We start from the raw sequence: 19,653 nt of genomic DNA on the forward strand, positions 1-19,653 counted from the left end.
TGGAGGCAGACAAATGTCCTGTGGTCTCTGATGGTGGCCATGGCAACTCATTGAAAAAGTGTCTCTTATATCACTTTGTGTCTCCTTTAACATCTTAGATCCTTACACGATCAGGATTGAGACCCAGGCATGTCATAGAGATGGATTTACTAGCATTAAAAGATGGGCTCCTTTGGGGAATATAATCTCAACCAGAAGCTATGGCCTTGACACAGAAATGACTAATGAGGTTCTTTGGCCTGAGTTATGCAGGAGATTGGAATAGATGATCACAAATCTATTAATGTTGTTTAAGCCCTCCCCAATGTTCTGACTGCTCATGCCAGTGAGTAGCTTTCAGCATTATTGATCACAGAGTGCTACTAAGCCCACATACAAGACCAAATGGGAATGTATGGCATAACACTCAGTGGGCCTCCTTTCAAACAGATCCTGCAGAATGGAGGTGAGCAGCAGCTCCTCGTCCTCAAACTCCCTTATGTGTGGAGACCCACAAGAGTCAATCCTGTCCACTCTCCTTTCTAACATATATATGAAAGCCCCAAGAGAGGTTGTGCAATGCCACAGACTACATTGAAACCCATATTCTAACAACAAACATTTTCACAACCCCTTTTCAGTTGGCATGAGCAATGCCTTCATACACATGACACAGTGCTTTCAAACAATAAGAACCTGATGCGAAAAACAACTCATCCCAGTAAAGAGGGAAGTGATGCTCACAGGAAGAGGGAAACACTTAAGGACCTAGCCAAGACCCTGACTGTATCCTTTTCAAAAGTGCACATCCTACTGGAATCCTCTCTGCTCCATGAAACCAAATGTCAGAAGCCAGAGACATACTCTTCCAGATGGAGAAAGTGAAGGACAGATAATTTAAGTGACCTGCCTAAAGTCAAATGGTAAAGTCTATGGCAGAACTAAAAATAGAACCCAGACTTCCTGACTCCTAGGCTTGCATCTTAATCACAAGGCCATACATCTCATCATCTTTCTATTTACCTATTAAGGACAGATGCACATACAAGTAAATACTATGGGAGTGTGCATCATTTGTGATGCAAAGGATACACGAATTTGAGGGGCTCCTCATGCTATCAACCAATTGTCATTGCAGCCCTTGGTTTTCCAAGATTCAGATGCCTTTGAAGATACAGAATGTTAAGGGAAGAGCAACACAAATAATAATAATAATGATGATGATCAGCTATCCAATGAACAGATTTGAGGGCCACAAAAGCTATGTAATTGGAGATGGACATTTAAGTGGGAAGAAAATGTAAGGACCTATGAAATTAACACTTCTTTGGCTAAAAAGAATTAGCTGGATTTTTATTTTACTGAGGTCTTTGGCTGGCCAAATGTTTGTTTGTGAACTGATTCCTAATTCTAATTATTCAAGAACTGTATGTGCATTTGTATATCCCAACAAAGTTGTTCATCTCTTGGTAAACTGTTCATCTCTGCATTTACAGCATTTCCTCAAAAATATCTGTCCCTGTAAAAAGCAGGTTTTACAGGAGTCACTGGACAAAATAAGACGGATAAGAAAAGTAACTGTAAAAGAAATTTAATTTTTCCCTCTCATTCAGCTCTGGATGCTATAGACAAGAAGTAATAGAGAATAACTATCGGGCTACATAAGTGTAACTGAGAGTAGCCCTCAGACTCTGAAATAACATACTGTGTGAAAGTGATAGGAAATCATAGGCATTGCTTAGTGTGCTATCTTATGTCTATGGAGGTTCTTGACTGTATTGATACAGGTGCACAAATGTCATTAGCAAAATGCAGTTTATTGAGATGTGTAATGTTACTGATCACAATGCCTTTTCAAATATAGTTTTCTGTTTGTATCCCTTGTCCCTCCATCATTCCTTGTATCTACAGATGTTGGAAGAGGCACTTCTGTACAGCCAAGTCAAGAGGATAAATATTTTGAGGTCCTCTTACGTGCTAATTATTTCAGTGAATACTTTTTAAGAATAAATGTTCCATGTGCCAAGTGAAATTAAAGAAATACAGCGAAGATCTTTGTATCATAGATATTAGAGATGGGAAAAATCTATTGGATTATCTCATTCATTCCCCTTCCCTGATGGAAGGATTGTCCTTACAATACAGTATCCTGTCTAGTTTCACATGAGTCATACAATAAGATCTGAGTATCAGCTAAAGGAATAAACAGATTTAGAGGGATAAGTACGCAGAAATAGACTATCCCTTTTCAACAGAAAAATTAGTCAGATAAAAGGAGGAATCTGTTAAATTAATACAATATTGGGGCCAAATCCTTCTTGCTTTGCTCATAGGAGCAGTTCCACTGGACAGGATTTCTCCCTTTCATTTCCACTGGTGTAAATAAGGAGTAACTCCACTGAAGTCATTGGCATTACCTGAGTGCAAAATTGGTGTAGATGAGAGAAGACTCAAGGCCAGTGGAACTACATGGACAGCATTTGGCCCCATGTGTATTCAACTAAAATATATTTGCCCTTTTACAAGTGGTAGCAGACTTTGATGCTATGTAGGACAGTTTCCTACTGATGCTGAGTCAGGTATTTTCTTCATGTACTGTGTTTCCTTGAACAGGGACAGTAACAGACTGCACACAATCAGTCCACAATCTTTTGCTGAAACTTCAGATAAGATACCACTGCCTTATACCACGAAACAGGTGACTTGGGCTTCTGTCTCACTTCAGGACTTTTACAAACTCAGACAAATCATGCTGTTTAAACACATTTTGTGCCTCTTTCCCTCCCTCAGTCCCTGCATTTTACACATAGGAAATCCCTAGTTCAAGATTTCTGTCTGACCAAATGGTCTGGAAAAGCAGCCTGGCCAATTAACCCTTCTTTTTGTGCCACAGATCAGTGATACAATGGAAATTCAGAAGGTATAAGAACCCAGACAAAAAACAGAGCGTTAACGCATACAGTGCCCTTAACAATTTTCTGAGTGCAGTTACTGCATGGCATCTTTAACTCTTTCTCTGGAAAATTTCATCCTGGGTGCTTATATATCAATGACTCATAGGGTACTTAGCCCATAGTTCCTTTCACTTGAAATTGCTGTATATTTTCTAAAACCCCTTAAAAAGGCTTTAAAAATAGTGAAGTGTTGTAAAATATTATCCATTCCTGTTCTGTTGCATATTATGTCAGCAGCTATCCGACAATCCATATTGGATGTCAGTGACTTATATGTGCAATTCCTAGAGAGTGATGAAACCCTCATGAAGGGTCTTGGTGCTTCGGACTACACAATGTGTAAAGAAAAGGAGTACTTCTGGCACCTTAGAGACTAACCAATTTATTTGAGCATGAGCTTTCGTGAGCAGCTCACGAAAGCTCATGCTCAAATAAATTGGTTAGTCTCTAAGGTGCCAGAAGTACTCCTTTTCTTTTTGCGAATACAGACTAACACGGCTGTTACTCTGAAATGTGTAAAGAAATATTTAACAAATGAATAATGCAATCCACAAAAAACATATTGAGGAGGTTGGGGAAAAATGAAGCTACTGAATCTTGAGAATTAAGGAAAAGATCATCTGATTCATCACTATATGACCAGTTTTAAACTAGTGCAATAGATCAGCAAAAAAACGACGACGACAAAATCGGTAATGCCATGATGAATGATGGTATGCAATGTTGTTATAGCCATGTTGGTCCCAGGATATTAGAGAGAGAAGGTGGGTGAGGTAATATATTTTATTGGACCAACTTCTGTTGGTGAGGAAGACAAGCTTTTGAGCTTACACAAAGCTCAGCTCGAGAGCTTTTCTCTCTCGTCAACAAAAGTTGGTCCAATAAAAGATATTAGCTCACTCATCTTGTCTTTTTGATGGATCAAACTGAAGGGAGAAGATCCCCAGATGATGTAAATCAGCACAGCTCCATTAACTTGAATGGATATATAACATGAATTTGTTCCATTGTTTTCAATGGAGGTATGCACCTTTACATTAACTGACAATCTGGCTGTGTCTAAAATGAGGGCATTTCTTTGACTTTTCTCTCTTCCCTTTAGACGTAAATCACTGTTGCATGTTTTCAATCTTCCTGTAAGTTTTCTATCTAGTGGCATAAACTCTCCAAAATAAACAAATGTGTTTCCTTGCTTGGAACTGTGTATCAGGCTCTATTACCTACCACTGCATTGCAAATGATCCAAAAAATCACTCAGATGAGATCAAACAAAAGGGTTTTTTTATTTTTAAACCCTCTCTGTCGATACTTGTTATACTAAACTATGTTTTCGCCTTGCCTCAGTCACATTCTTGCAAAAATTCTAGGTTAAATTTCTGTTATACTAGTGCAAACACAGAGGGACTCGACTGAAGTCAATGGAACAAATTCTGCTCTCAAGTATACTAATGCAAATCTGGCATATATGAAGCTATTACATACATATTACTGTATATGAAGCTATTCTCCACAAATTCTGCCCTCAGAATTTCACTAGTATACCTTAATAACTGTGAATTGCATCAGAACAATGTAGCAATTGCAGTCCTGATGACTAGTGAGTCTCTCTGTAGCATAGAGTGAAATGCTAGTGTAGGGAAAACAATGATTTAGTTAAGAAGTGCATTCCAACAAATAATTGTGAATTATACCTTCTTAATAATTTATTTTTTATTATTTTGTTTTTTGTATTGTAGTAGCATCTAAGTGCCTCAGCCAAGGCCCCCTTCTGCTGATTTGCTGTAAAAACATGTATTAAGACATAGGACCGGATACTTAGATGCTGTACATCAGCGTAGCTCCCCTGAAGTAAATGGAACTATTTGATTTACACCTGCTAGATATCTGGCCCACAGTCCTTCCTTTAAGGAACTTTCAATCTAACCAAAGGCAAGATGAAACACTTACACTCATGAGATGTGAGTGTAACAAACACCCCAAATGTTCTGAACAGCATTTTAGTTTACACTATTTTGAATACGGATGGCTTCAATTCTAAATTCTCCAGAATTTTGGGGTGGGGTGGCGTGGGATGGGTGTTTAGAATCTGGATAAATACCTGCATTTCTCACCTGTGTAAAATGCTGCTATTCTGATTTGGTAGTGTAGTAAACTCACATTGCATTTCCTTTTATAATGGTGTAAATGAATACAAAAGGCACAGGGCAACAGAGAATATGGCCCAGTGTAATTTGCAACACTGCAATGGAACAATTTAGTGGGCCAAATTTTGTCCTTTGTTGCAGCTGTACAAACACATGGAAATCACATGGAAATCACTGAGGTGTCATGAATGTAACTGAGCCCTGGTCTACACTAGGACTTCAGGTCAAATTTAGCAGCGTTAAATCGATGTAAACCTGCACCCGTCCACATGATGAAGCCCTTTATTTTGACTTAAAGGGCTCTTAAAATCGATTTCCTTACTCCACCCTGGCAAGTGGATTAGCGCTTAAATCGGCCTTGCCGGGTCGAATTTGGGGTACTGTGGACACAATTCGACGGTATTGGCCTCCGGGAGCTCTCCCAGAGTGCTCCATTGTGACTGCTCTGGACAGCACTCTTGTCGTACCAATAAAATAAAAACCAGCAGGATCTTATTAAAGGGAAAAAGGCAAAATACCACATTTATTGTGAATACAGAAAGAATCATAGTAAGCAGTTAGTTATAGCTATAACATTCCATTCAATCTCATATTTATTCACACATTCATTCATACAAACACACACACACACACATACACACCCACACACACAGGTTCTGCAAGGTTGTTATCATAGTTACCAGCCTTAGAGTTGCTCATGCCAAGCCACTGGCCAGGTGGCCTGGACATGAGGAGGGAGCAGGGCCTTGTCAGATGCTCATCTGATGCTCCTGGAAGTTGGTTTGCAGAATCAGACCCCAAAGTTCTCACTTTTTAGAGTCTATTTTTATAGGAATTTCTTCCTATGCCAGTCTATGGGAATTGCTTCATCATGCTGTTGCTGAATCAATCAGCAGATAGCACATTCCTGACGGCTCCAAGATGTTATCTTGTTCTTTGGTTCTCCCATTCTTGAGGCTGTTGGGTGGATTCCAGTCTGCCCTCTGGGTGGGGTCCTCTGGTTATTTCCACTTGACGCCTTCTTCAGCCGATGGACACTGGATTCTTAGGCTGGCACCTCCCTGATCATTCAGTTATTATCCACACCAAGCATCCATCCACATACATCCTCTATCTCTATTTTAATCACAACTGTTAATACAACAAAAGGGCGGGGAGTCTCTGGGTGCTGTTTCTGTTGTTCGAGTATTGCTTTGAGTCTCTCTCTCTGTGAATTGCTTTGAGAACAGACTCAGTCTTAGAATGTACGAACACAATTAGCAGCTTGCAGGTTTCACACATAGAGGGAGAGAATCAGCACCAAAAACCAAGAGACCTCTTAATTAGTAATACCCTGGACTTTAAACTATTGGGAATCAAACTCATTTGTGATTTTAATACAGAACTTCTTTAATATGATCCAACACTCTCAACTCAGATACACGATTGTTTGCCGTTGCTCTGACGCAGGGAGGGGCGACTGATGACACGGCTTACAGGGTTGGCTTACAGGGAGTTAAAATCAACAAAGGGGGTGGCTTTACATCAAGGAGTATTTCAGGCAGTACTTCACGGAGGGTTCCAATAAGAAATGGTGCACCTAAGTTATTGTTCTTATTGGAACAAGGAGGTTAGTCTGGCCTCTGATTGATACATGGCTAGATTTACCTCGCTGCACCTTCTCTGTGAGTGACTGCAGTGTGACCTAGAGGAATGAGTCCCCTAGACTGGGGGCGGAGGGGAGGGGTTTGCAAATGAGTACAAAACAAATCTGGTCCATTTCTTGTTTTGATACACTCCATCTATCTTTTACATCTTTGGCTGGCAGCAGACGGTGCAGAAGGACTGCTTGCCATCCACATCTCATGGCTGCTCGGCAGAAGATGGTACAATAGGACTGCTAGCCATCCTCATCCCTTGCCTGCCCAGCAGAAGATGATGCAATAGGACTGCTAGCAATCCGTATCACCTGCCTGCTCACCATAAGATGGTTCAATAGGACTGACTGCAGGACTAAAGAGAATGATCTGATCAAGTCACTCCAAATTTAGTCCCTGCGCCCATGTCTGCCCAGGCGCTCCTGATCGACCTCACAGAGGCAACCAGGAGCACCTCGGACATGACGATGACGGCTACCAGTCCTATTGCACCATCTGCTGCCACAAGGCAATGGGTTGCTGCTGCTGTGTAGCAATGCAGTACCGCGTCTGTCAGAACCCAGGAGACATACGGTGACAGTGAGCTGAGCAGGCTCCATGCTTGCTGTGGTATGGCGTCTGCACAGGTAACTCAGGAAAAAAGGTGTGAAACGATTGTCTGCCCTTGCTTTCATGGAGGGAGGGAGGGAAGGGGGGCCTGACGATATGTACCCAGAACCACCCGTGACAATGTTTTAGCCCCATCAGGCATTGGGATCTCAACCCAGAATTCCAATGGGCAGCGGAGACTGCAGGAACTGTGGGATAGCTACCCACAGTGCAACACTCCAGAAGTCGACTCTAGCCTCGGTACTGTGGAAGCACTCCACCGAGTTAATCCACTTAATGCACTTAGAGCATTTTCTGTGGGGACACACACACTCGAATATATAAAACCGATTTCTAAAAAAACGACTTCTATAAATTCGACCTAATTTCATAGTGTAGACATACTCTGAGAGCAGAATTTACATTTGTCTTTAGAGCAGTGACAGCGCAGCACTTTTACTAGAAGAGGCTGTATAAAATGAAACCAAACCAAAAGCCTGGTTGGGGTTAATGCAACTTAATGCTGAACAAGCATCATGTACTATGTAGCTATGCCTGTACAAAGGGCTTGATCTTGAAAGTAGAGCTGGTAATTGGTAATGCAGATTTGTTGAAACTGAAACATTCTGTGGGAACATGGTTAAAACTTTCGATAAAACTTTCCGTGGAAACCTGCAGGTTGCTGGGGAGCCTCCTCAGCACCTCACCTAGCAGGGAGCTTAGGTGCTGGGCCCCCCAAACCCTTCAGGCACATGGCTCCTCAGCAGCCTGACAGATGGGCTGCTGTGGAGTCTGATCTTCTCAGCTCCATGGCACCTTGCCAGATGGGCTGCCAGGCTCCCAACCTTCCTGGGATCCCCTGTTAGCCAACTCCCCAAGCTCCCCAGCTTCTTGGGTGGCTGGTTCCCTGGCCTGGCCCACACCCCAGCTGGCCAGCTTCCAGGCTTCTCAGCAGCTTGCCAGGTGGGTTGCTATGGTGCATGGGCTCCCAGAACTTCCAGGCTCCCAGGGAGCATATTTCATTCTGGAAGCACCAAAATATTCCTGCTGTGGGAACACTGTGATGTCTCTGAAAAAAAGTTTTGTGGAATTTTAGTTCTGCAAAAAATTTTGAGGTTTTGGCATTTTGTCCCAAGTTGCGCTGAAAACTTTTCCAAAACCTCAGAATGTTTTTTGTTGAGCTGAAATTCAGTTTCCTAGCCATCTCTGCTTGATAGATTCTCAGCAGAAGCAACGTACTTAGTTTGCAGGGTGAATAGTGGACGCACAGCACCTCTCAGGATCAGACTATAAATGATTTCCTAAATACTTTGAGTATTTTGATTTTTTTTTAAGTAAAGAAGCCTGCAGTAAAGAAAAAGCAAAAGAGTAACCATTTTGAAAAGAGAAAATTTCCTTCTTTTCTCTGTATGCAGTATTTTAATAATTTTCTTTCCTTACATGTGTTTCTTATTGTGTAAGAATGATGTACAGTTTTACCAAACTCCAGTGCACTGAAACTCCTGGTTATAACAGATTGGTTATGTTCCCAGGAGTTGTAATGATATGCAGGGACCTGAGAGGAGGCCTGTAACATCTGAAAGACAGTAGGCAACACTAACATGTAAACTAAGGGCCTAATCCTACTCACATTGACTTTATGTGGAGCAGGAGCAGGCCCCAGTTTACCTCAGGGGGTAAAGATCATGTTTTTGATTCACAACAAGAGGCAAAACCCACTTTGTTTACTCTAAAGACGCATCTTCACTGCAGAGTTAATTTGGGCTCTTACTCGGGAGTCGCCCCTAATTTGACTCCCATCCACACACAAAACTCTCTCATGCGAGCGTGGCAGTGATTTCAACCTGGACCAACTGGCTTGTCTGTAGTTGCATTCTAAAGACCAATTGAAGCTTTCACTTGGGCTAGTAACCTATTAATTTTGCTGTGAGGACACAGGCTAAACCACTCAAGTGCTGATAGTATTCCAGTGGCTTCCCACAATTCCTCCCCCCGGGGCTCAGAAGGATAGACAAGGTCTTCTACAGTTCACTGGGAAAGAATCATGGAGCAGCTCAATTTATTGCAGCTTAAAGAACCATGGGGATACGCCCCAGAAATTGAAACAACACTCAGGAATGAGCGTAGTACCAGTGAGAACACAGTAACTCCTGTATGGCTGTGCAATGTGGCTGCTCACACCGGGGCTAGGCTAATCCATGTGCCCATCACTCAACTTGACTGCAGTGAAGACATACCCTGATCTGCCTCCACCCCAGCGTCTCTGGAAAGGTGACCGCCTCACACTTTTCGAGCATCTCTTCAGCACATTCCAGGGCTGGAAAATTAGAGCCTTATCTGGGGAAGTACTGAACATATGCAGTTTTCCTGGATACTCACTGGAGTTGCAGGTGCTCATCACCTCTCAGACTCAGACTTTGGAGTGCAGCCTTGCTGTAGTTGAACCCAGAGCACAGCTAGTCAGTGTCTTTTCTTCTCTGTTCTCTGGGGTAGGAGAGAGAGACTGCAATTGGATAGTCCATTTCTAGCTCGTCCAAGGGCCATTTTTCCAAAGGTTTCAGAAATCCTTCACTAGTTTAAGATGAATGCCTATACTTACAGATTTGCATCTACATTACTGAGCGTAATTGATTATGGGTGCCATATTGTGGATATAAATGACAGAATTTAGACATCCAACTAAACGATTTGCAGAGACAAATTAGATAGTTAAACAATGGATTTTCCAAAGGTTTTGGGGCCTGATCCAAAAGACTCCCATTAATTTCAATGGGCTTTGGATCTTTCCCTATGCACACAAACACAGTATACTGTACAACTTGAAAAATTATGCTTTTTTGAAGTTAAATTGGATTTTTCTTTCAACTGTTTTAATTTTAATTTAGGGATATGTGCTGACAATATACTTAGAGGGGATGCCATGTTAATTAATGGTGACTGGCAAGTTGGAAAAGCAAAGTCACCCACTCTTCTAAAGAATACTTCACAGCCAAAGCTTTTGTCCCTCCCTGCCTGCCCCACCCGCTAGATCCCATTTCTAGGTAGAGAAACCTACTATTAAAGAGAGAGAGAGAAAGTGAACACCAGTGGTTAGACTAAAAATCAAACCATTTAGAAGCAGTAGCAAAAGTCAGAATTGTAAAATGTTGCCTTCAAAATAAGTCTGATGTTTTTGCAGAAAATGTTAACCGTATTTCCCTGGAACCTACATACTGTGAAGATTTTTTAAACAAAATTTAAACAGAACTTCACTATGGGTTAAAGTCTGTTCTTGATGCATGTTTGCATGAATCTAATAGGTGCTGCATGTACACACCCATATGCAGAACGTGGCCTTCTCAATGGAGGTTCACTATAAGCAGAATTGAAATTTGCACATTACAATACATTGAAATAATTTGGAATTTTCTACTTCAATATAAGATTTTTGCTATATCTGATTTCACTGCATTCTGCTGTATGAAGTTTGTTACCATACTTGTTATTTAGGACCTTTCTAGACGAGAGTTTTTGATTGTATTGTATCAAGAGTTAATAGATTGCCAATTATGCGTTAAGTAGAAATTGCCAGTTAACTTATGTTTACATTAGCATTTATAATCAACACAATTCTATGGCCTAGACAACGCCTTAGTTTTTTAAAGGAGCTTTTGTGTAAATGGCCTTATCCACATTCTGCATCTTGGAGGTATCTGCAAGAACTCCTTTAAAATGTTTAAAATGTACCTAGAAGGGGAGATGGATAGGGAATGCATGCAATTACCTCCTAAAACCCTTCACATGGGTTTGCTATGAGTTGTGCATGTATATGTGTATGTCATTTTTCTCATCAGTATTTTTTTAAATAATGGTGTTCAGTCTTTGGGCTGCATGAATCCACTCCCTTTTCTTGAGCTAAGTCTTTATGGTCTCATATTGGCATTTGTTCTGCATTCTCTTTGCACAGGAGTGACTGCCAGTGCAAGGCAATGGAGAAGCAGACTCCTGTCTCAGCTCCAAAACAGATGTCAGCCAGGGAAAGCTTATTGTATATCTTTGGGCTGTAGCTGCTTTAAAACTCTTCCCCAGATGGCTGACATTCAGCTGGTGAAAAACTCTTGCTCTTCAGGTTTGAATGTCATGAGCTTTATTGCTTGATATTTAGGACTAGATGAGTCTGGGAAGGGGGCAATCTTGAGTGACAGAGCAATGTCTGCATGGGGGTTCAAAGGTTGCCACCATCAGGAAAATACCCTATCAGAAAAGGATACCAAAACCATGGTGTTGGTTCTCAGAAGATTTTAACGTTTCAGCATGTGAACCTTCAAAGTTCAGTAGTTCTGGAGGCAATTCTGGGCGGTATGCAAATCATAAAGAATCCTGCTAATCAGGACTGATTAGGACAAATATAGAGTTGCCTTTGAATTGGTAAAAATATTGTAATTAGATGACTATTTGGTTCCAGGAGAACTGAATTGTTTTTGTTCTTTTTGTAAAGTTGAAAGTGCATCTCACTTGCCTGTGTTCAGAACTTCCTCTACAAATTATAGTCAAACACAATCAATCAAAATGTAGTTTGTTAACTCTTGTAAACTCTGGCAAAATCCAGCTTTTTTGCTGCTTTTGCACTGGATTTTAAAAAGCTTATTTCTAATCAATCCAGTTAATGAGTAGGTGCATAACACATCTTAATTCATGTATTTATTTTGATTAAAATATTTTTTTTAAAAACTACTCAAAATGATAGATGCTTGTAATATTTTTAAGAAGGGATGTAAAATAAAAAAATAACCACCCAGCAATATATTTAAACCTACATACAACAAAAATCAGGAAAACATATTTCCCACCTTCTCCAGAATCCATCCCTCACAAAACAAAACAAAATAAAACAAAACAAATTATCCCTCCACAAATGCCTGAACAAATAGTTGGGTTTTGAAATTAATTAACACAGCAAACCCTGAAGGCCAGCAAACTTAGGCTTTTTGGTGTCAAGGTAGGGAAATAATTCCAAAGTCAAGGAGTTCACTTTTGCTTCTCCCTGAGGATTCTTTTCTGATCTCAGCTATGGATATGTGGCATAGGTAGAGAAGGAGACTTTTGAATAGCCTAGCCCCAAACCACCTGTGACTTCATAGGTCAAAACAGTCAATGTAGCTCATGGACAATCAGTATCATGTGCTCACAGTGAGATGTCCCATAGTACACTGCCAAATACATATTATTTTGTGCAATTTTTTATTAAGCCTGCTGAAATATAGTGTAATAAGAATGCCTAAAGCAAAGATCTCGGACAAGGCCCATAAATAAGACATCGAATAGTCAGATCAACAAGTTTTATATATTCACTACTTGAAAGGGATCAGGTTACTAACTTCTAAACCACCAGTAGAGGAGTGACAGAATGATCTATAAGAGCACCCCACAGTTATGAGTCATACATGCCCCACCACTGTACACTGGCCACTAGAGGGGAATCCTTACACAGAGGTCCTGAGTTTGCTCCCATAAAAGTCCAGAGGCCTTTTGTCATTGACTTCAATGAGAACAGATCAGGCCACAAGAGTATGAACAAAGCAACTGGTCCGGACTTTCTCAGACCCTATGCAATGGAAGATGGCATTTTCACACGATAGTTCAGAAACATGCACTCTTCTGCTTTCTGCCAGACCCTAAACATCAGGGAATAGCATTCAACAGCTACATGAGCAATTTGGCAGCAAAACCTACTTGCATCAATCTACCATGGGAACACAGCTTCTAAATTAGATGGCACAGTCCCAAAGTGTCAATGCCTTAGAGGACCAAATGGGTGCAACTCAGCAGAATCCTTCTTGGATGAACATTACTGTGAAAGAAGCTTGAACATCTTACAGTACTTCTGTCATCTATGATTAGGGAGAGCAAAGCTCTAATCTGTTAACTTAAAAGTCTTGAATACTAGGTCTGTAGACACAATATTTGCCTTCTTGACCTGCCAGCTCAGAAAGGAGAAGACAGTGGGCCAAATTCATATCTGGTGCGTAGGTGCTAGAACTAGGACTGGTGTGGGTGCTGCTGCACCCTTGGCTTGCATTAGTAACAACAACCCAAATACATGGTTTCTGCCTTCAGCACCGCCACTGTAAAAATTGTTCCAGCACCACTGATCTGGTGTGATCAAATTGTCTAGGAATTAGTTTGGGTCCATTGTCTTTCCCCTAGAGATGCTGATACATATAGATCAGGGGTTCCCAAACTTGGTTCGCGGCTTGTTCAGGGTAAGGCCCTGGCAGGCCGCGAGACGCTTTGTTTACCTGAGCGTCCGCAGGTACGGCCACTCGCAGCTCCCGGTGGCTGCGATTCACTGTTCCCGGCCAATGGGAGCTGCGAGAAGCAGCGCGGGCTAGGCCACTGCTTCCTGCAGCTCCCATTGGCAAGGAACGGCAAACCGCAGCCACTGGGAGCTGCTAGCGGCCATACCTGTGGACGCTCAGGTAAACAAAGCGTCTCATGGCCCACCAGGGGCTTACCCTGAACAAGCCTTGAACCAAGTTTGGGAACCCCTGATGTAGATTTAAAAATTGACATCATTCACTATATAGTAAAGGTCTATACATTCAGCTGGTACAATAGACCTCTATGGTTATAGGATATTAAGTTTTTGGCATTTTTGTTAGAGAAAAAAGACTTCACCCTGTAATTGTTAACTTGACTCAAAAAATTGATTCATGTTTATTTCTTTTTGCAATGAGTATCCTGTGCAACTAGAAGAGGTGTTTCATTTAGTTTTTAAATGAGTGAAAACAAAAAACTTTAACTGGCATCAATTATTTTAAGTTTTACAGTAATTCTTTGGAGGGGGTGTGTTTTTGTCTCCCCTTCTATTTTCTGCCAGTATTTCTACTTTTCTTCCCCCACAAAGCCGTTTTCAAATTTAACTAGAAAGCTTCCCAAATATATTTGACTAAACAACCAAATGTGTTTTTTTTTAAAAAAAAAAGAATAAAACCCAAACAAGCCGTAGAACTGATTAAACCACTTTCCTCAAAAACATTACTTCTTGGAGATATCATTTGCTGTGTGGTACTGTGTGCTTTATTAATATGTAGATAGTATGCACTAGCTCGTACATTTGTGTACCGCTCGGCAGGAATGGGATCTGTGTATGGTGAACTATGCATATAGTGACAGGTTTCAGAGTAGCAGCCGTGTTAGTCTGTATTCGCAAAAAGAAAAGGAGTACTTGTGGCACCTTAGAGACTAACCAATTTATTTGAGCATGAGCTTTTGTGAGCTACAGCTCACTTCATTGGATGCATCTCACGAAAGCTCATGCTCAAATAAATTGGTTAGTCTCTAAGGTGCCACTAGTACTTCTTTTCTTTATGCAGAGTGGGCCCAATACGTTTATGTGTGAAAGACGCAGTGTGGATCTGTAATTCTGTAGGTCTGAGTGTCTTGGGCTCTGTGTATAGGTGTCTGGCTCTGTGTGGTTTCCTATTTCAAGTATCTTTGACAGAGGGGTTTGGAAATTTTGATGAACTTTTTTTTGCTTTTCGTTCTCTTTCCGTTCTGGCTGGCCACGCTTGAGTGGAGTAGCCAAAACTTTTGAAAATTTTAAATATTGACAGAAAGTGTTCATAGAAAGCCACCCCCCCGCAGTGGAGCCTTCCTGGCTTGGGGTGGGGCTGCTGTGGAGCTACAGGGCTGGACATCTGTGTGTGTGTGTGTGTGTGTCCCTGTAGGGCTGGGGCTGTAGCTCTGTCTGTGCTGCTTGCTGCCTCAGGAGCTGAGGGCAGTTTCCCTGGGACACTGCGGGCCTGTCAGTCTGTGGGTGGGTCGCTCCCCCTCCTCCTCCTCCCGCTCCCTGCGGCGGAGCGCGGAGCGCATCGAGCGCATCCACTCGCTCGGCGCTCGGCTCGGCAGCCCCGGCAGCCCCAGCCCCGTCCCCCGCCATTTCAGCCCGGCACGGAGAGGCAGAGGGACGCGAGCGGCCGCGGCGGGGACGAGCAGCCGCCCCGCAGCCCGGACAGCGCCAGGCAGGTGCGGGGACCTGGCGGGGGGTGGCGGGAACGGGCGGGCGGAGGCCGTGTGGAGCCGGGACCCCGGACCCTCCAGCGGGACCTGGGGCGGAGAGACTCGCCAGCGCCGCCGCCCTGCCCGGCCAGCGCCCCCGCCGCCGCCGCCTGGGGGGAAGCGGGGACTGGGGAGCCCAGACCTGAGGGGCCGGGCTGGAGCCTCCGCCCGCATCGAGGCGCCCCAGCCGCCTGCCCCCTCCCCCCCGTGTGCCCCTAGCGCCCGGCTCACCTGTGCCCCGGCCCCCGTCCGCCCCCCTGCCCCCCCTGCGCCCCCACCTGCCCCCCATGCGCCGCCAGCTTACCTGTGCCCCCGACAGCCCCCCATGTCCCCACCTGCCCCCCATGCGCCGCCAGCTTACCTGGCCCCCGACAGCCCCCGCCCCCTTGTGCCCCCGACAGCCCCCCGTGTCCCTACCTGCCCCCCATGGGCCCCCAGCTTACCTGTGCCCCCATCCCCTGTACCCTCACCTGCCCCCCATGCGCCGCCAGCTTACCTGTGTCCCCCCCTGCCCCCATGTGCCGCCAGCTTACCTGTGCCCCCGACAGCCCCCCATGTCCCCACCTGCCCCCCATGTGCCCCCAGCTTACCTGTGTCCCCACCTGCCCCCCATGTGCTGCCAGCTTACCTGTGCCCCCGACAGCCCCTGCCCCCTTGTGCCCCCGACAGCCCCCCGTGTCCCTACCTGCCCCCCATGGGCCCCCAGCTTACCTGTGCCCCCGTCCCCTGTACCCTCACCTGCCCCCCATGCGCCGCCAGCTTACCTGTGTCCCCTCCTGCCCCCATGTGCTGCCAGCTTATCTGTGCCCCCGACAGCCCCCCATGTCCCCACCTGCCCCCCATGTGCCCCCAGCTTACCTGTGCCCCCGACAGCCCCCCGTGTCCCTACCTGCCCCCCATGGGCCCCTAGCTTACCTGTGTCCTTACCTGCCCCCCATGGGCCCCCAGCTTACCTGGCCCCCGACAGCCCCCGTGTGTCCCGACCTGCCCCCTATGTGCCGCCAGCTTAACTATGCCCCCAATAGCCCCTGTCCCCCTTGTGCCCTCCTGCCCACCTGTATCCCCACCTGCCTCCCATGTGCTGCCAGTTTACCTGTGCCCCCGACACTACCTGTCCCCCCATATGTCCCCTGCACACCTGTATCCCCGCCTGCCTCCAGCATCCTGCTTACCTGTGCTCCTGACAGGTCCTGGCCACTGTGTGCTCCCTGCCCACTTGTATCCCCTGCTGCCCCCTGTGTGTCCTGCTTACCTGTATCTTCACCAACCTCCCGTGTGCCCCAATGCCCTGCTTACCTGTGCCCCTGACAGCCCCCTGCCCACCTGTATTCCCACCTTCCCCCAGTGCCCTGCTTACCTGTGCCCGTGACAGGCCCTGCCCCCCTGTGTGCTCCCTGTCCACTTCTATTCCCTGCTGCCCCCATGTGTTGTCCTGCCCATCTGCCTCCCGTGTGCCCCTAAAGCTCTGATTACCTGTGTCCCTGACAGCTGCTGCCCACCTGCCCCCCCTTGTGTGTCCTCTGCTCTCAGTATGCCCCTAGTGTCTGGCTTACCTGCCTCCCATGTGCTCCCTGCCCACCCTTGTGCCCCCAACACCCTGCTTACCTATGCCAATGACAGTCCCTGCCCCCTTCATCCCCTTCCCCCCCATTTGCCACCAGCTTACCTGTGCCCCTGACAGCCCCCCATGAACCTCCTGCACACTTGTACCTCCTGCACCCTGTGAACTCCCAACAGCCCCTGCCCCTGTATGCCACCAGCCCCCTGCACACCTATACCCCCTGTGCCTCCTGCCCCCTGGTTGTGCCTAGCTGCCTGTGTACCTGTGCCCCTAACAGCCCCTACCCCTGTGTACTTCCAGCCCTCATGCACACCTGTGCCCCCCATATACCTACTGTACACCTATACTCCCAACAGCTTCCATGTGCCCCCGGCCCACCTATATCCACCACAGCTAGGGTTGCCAACCCTCCAGGATTGCCCTGGAGTCTCCAGGAATTCTTTAATTAAAAGACTGTCATGTGATGAAACCTCCAGGAATACAGCCAACCAGAATTGGCAACCCTATCTACAATCCTTGCTTCCTCCACCTTTGTACACCCCGCTGTGACCCCAGCTGCCTCTGCCCGCTACACCCCCAACAGTCCCTGCTCCACATGTGCCCCCAAGAGCCATTATCCCATATCCCCCCACCTTCCCCTGCCCCCAAAGCACTATAACTTCCAAGAGTCTCTACTCTGTATGCCCCATGCCTCACCTGCCCCTACGCCTCCCTACCCTTCCCAAGAGCCGCTATCACTCTCTATATCCCAGCCTCCTCTGCATCCTCTAGACCACAATGCTCTCTATACCCCCTGAGTACTCCAGCCTCCTCTGCACCCTATACTGCATGGGAACCCGTACCTTCTGTATATCCCAACTTCTGATCCCTACACCTGATGGCCTCTGAGGGCCTCTACTCCATCTATACCCTTATCCTCGTCTGACTTTACATCCCCGTGTCCTCCTGAGAGCCCCCAGCCAGTGGCGACAAGTTATATGGGACCGTGGTGCCCGAGCTCCAGGAATATTCAGGGCCTGGGGGCCTGTCTCCACCAATGTTTGGGGCTGGGTCTCTTCCCCCAGCGCCGCGTGCCTCCCCCGGAGCATCTCCCGGCCCTGCCTGTCACCCTATGGCGATTTAAAAGGGCCAGGAGCCCCCCAGCTGCCGCCGCCACCACCAGCACGGCTAAGGTGACTTCCTGCCCGCCCTTGCTCCACGCCACTCCTGCAAGCAGCCGGCACGTCCCTGTGGCCCCATGGGGATGTGTGTCTGTGTGCTGCCCTCGCTCTGAGCGCTGACTCTGCATCTCCCATTGACCGGGAACTGTGGCCAATGGGAGCTGCAGGGGCGGTCCCTGTGGGCAGCGGCACATGGAGCCCCCCATACCATCCTGCCTAGGAGCCACTGCCAGAGGGTGTGCCGGTTGCTTTCGAGAGCTGCCTGAGGGTAAGTGTCGCACCCCTCACCCTCTCCTGCACCCCTGCCCCAGCCCAGAGCCTGCCCACAAACTCCCTCTGAGCCCGCACCTCAACCCCTTGCCCCAGCCCAGAGCCTGCACCCCAAACCTCCTCCCGCACCCAAACTCCCTCCCAGAGCCTGCACCCCACACCCCCTGCCACAGCCCAGAGCCAGCACCCCTCCCGCACCCAAACTCCCTCCCAGAGCCTTAGGTGGTGGTGTGGGGGGCAGAGGGATTTTGACCAGTTCTGGGCACCAGAAAAAATTATACAAACCTGCTGCTCCTGGCCCCAGCATCTCTGTATATTCCCTGAGAGCTCCTACACCCATCCATATGTTTAGCTTCCTGCTCCCCTACAGCCCTCTATACTCTAGACCGGGGTGGGCAAACTTGGCCACATCTGGGTATGGAAATTGTATGGCAGGCCATGAATGCTCACGGTTCCTGGCTAATGGGAGCTGCGGGGGCGGGGCAGGGGCAGTATGCGGAGCCCCTTGGCTGCTCCTACGTGTAGGAGCCAGAGGGGGGACATGCCGCTGCTTCTGGGAGCCGCAGGGAGCCCCGGCATGTGCGGAGCAGGGCAAGCCCCCAACCCTGCTCCCCGGCTGGAGCACAAGGGCCGGATTAAAACGTCTGAAGGGCCAGATGCAGTCCCCTTCCTTTCTCTGCCGCTCTCTCTGTCCCATGGTTATGTCTTTTGGCTCTCCTCTCTGCCCCACCTCCCTCTTCAGGCAGATAGTGATTTTGCTGCCTCTGAGAGGAGGAGGAGGTGGTGCTGCAGGAAGGACAGGTGGAAACGCCCTCCGCCTCTTGAGCGTGAGCCAGACACCAGCCCACACGACTGGATCCCACCAATATTATGCTGTCAAATTCCACCCCTCCCCCACAAAATAATCACCGTATGCACAAATAAATAGTGGGATTCCCAGCTCTAAGTATAAGGAATATAAAGAGCCGGAGGAGCAAAGATGTTACAGAAAATTTTGGCTGCCATGCTTTTCTGTCCTAGCCTGTCACTTTCCTCCTGACAGGCTTTGCATCTCACTCAAGAATTTACTTGCTACTATATCATTATTTGTATAACAGAATTGGCTATAATGGGCAAAGACTATTCTGGTAATTTATGACAACCATACAATAGTATATTATTGGATGTCCCTTATATAATAATAGTATACTACTCTTGCCCAGAAAAAAAAATCTGTGAAGGTGAATCTGACAGGTGAGCCCTGGTGTTCAGTTTTTTTGATAATAAAATGTTTTAAAGGGTTGTGTTCATATTTTAATATTAAAACTTCATATAGTTTGC

The 19,653-nt window shown here is 46.2% G+C and overlaps 1 protein-coding gene across 4 annotated transcripts in view; it reads left to right on the forward strand.

Moving 5' to 3' along the window:
- Positions 1-15,185: 15,185 nt before the first annotated feature.
- Positions 15,186-19,653, forward strand: part of LOC311519986 (GTPase KRas) — a 101,295-nt gene continuing 96,827 nt past the window's right edge. For 3 of the 4 annotated variants that reach the window (XM_084627141.1, XM_084627139.1, XM_084627138.1), the window contains exon 1: positions 15,193-15,305. The gene's annotated coding sequence lies outside the window, so the exon portion shown is untranslated. Of the gene's footprint in view, positions 15,310-19,653 lie in introns of all 4 variants that reach the window. The other variant, XM_084627140.1, reaches the window with a different exon arrangement.

Source organism: Lepidochelys olivacea, assembly GCF_965140295.1.
Source record: "Lepidochelys olivacea isolate rLepOli2 genome assembly, chromosome: 1".
Lineage (NCBI taxonomy): Eukaryota > Metazoa > Chordata > Testudines > Cheloniidae > Lepidochelys > Lepidochelys olivacea.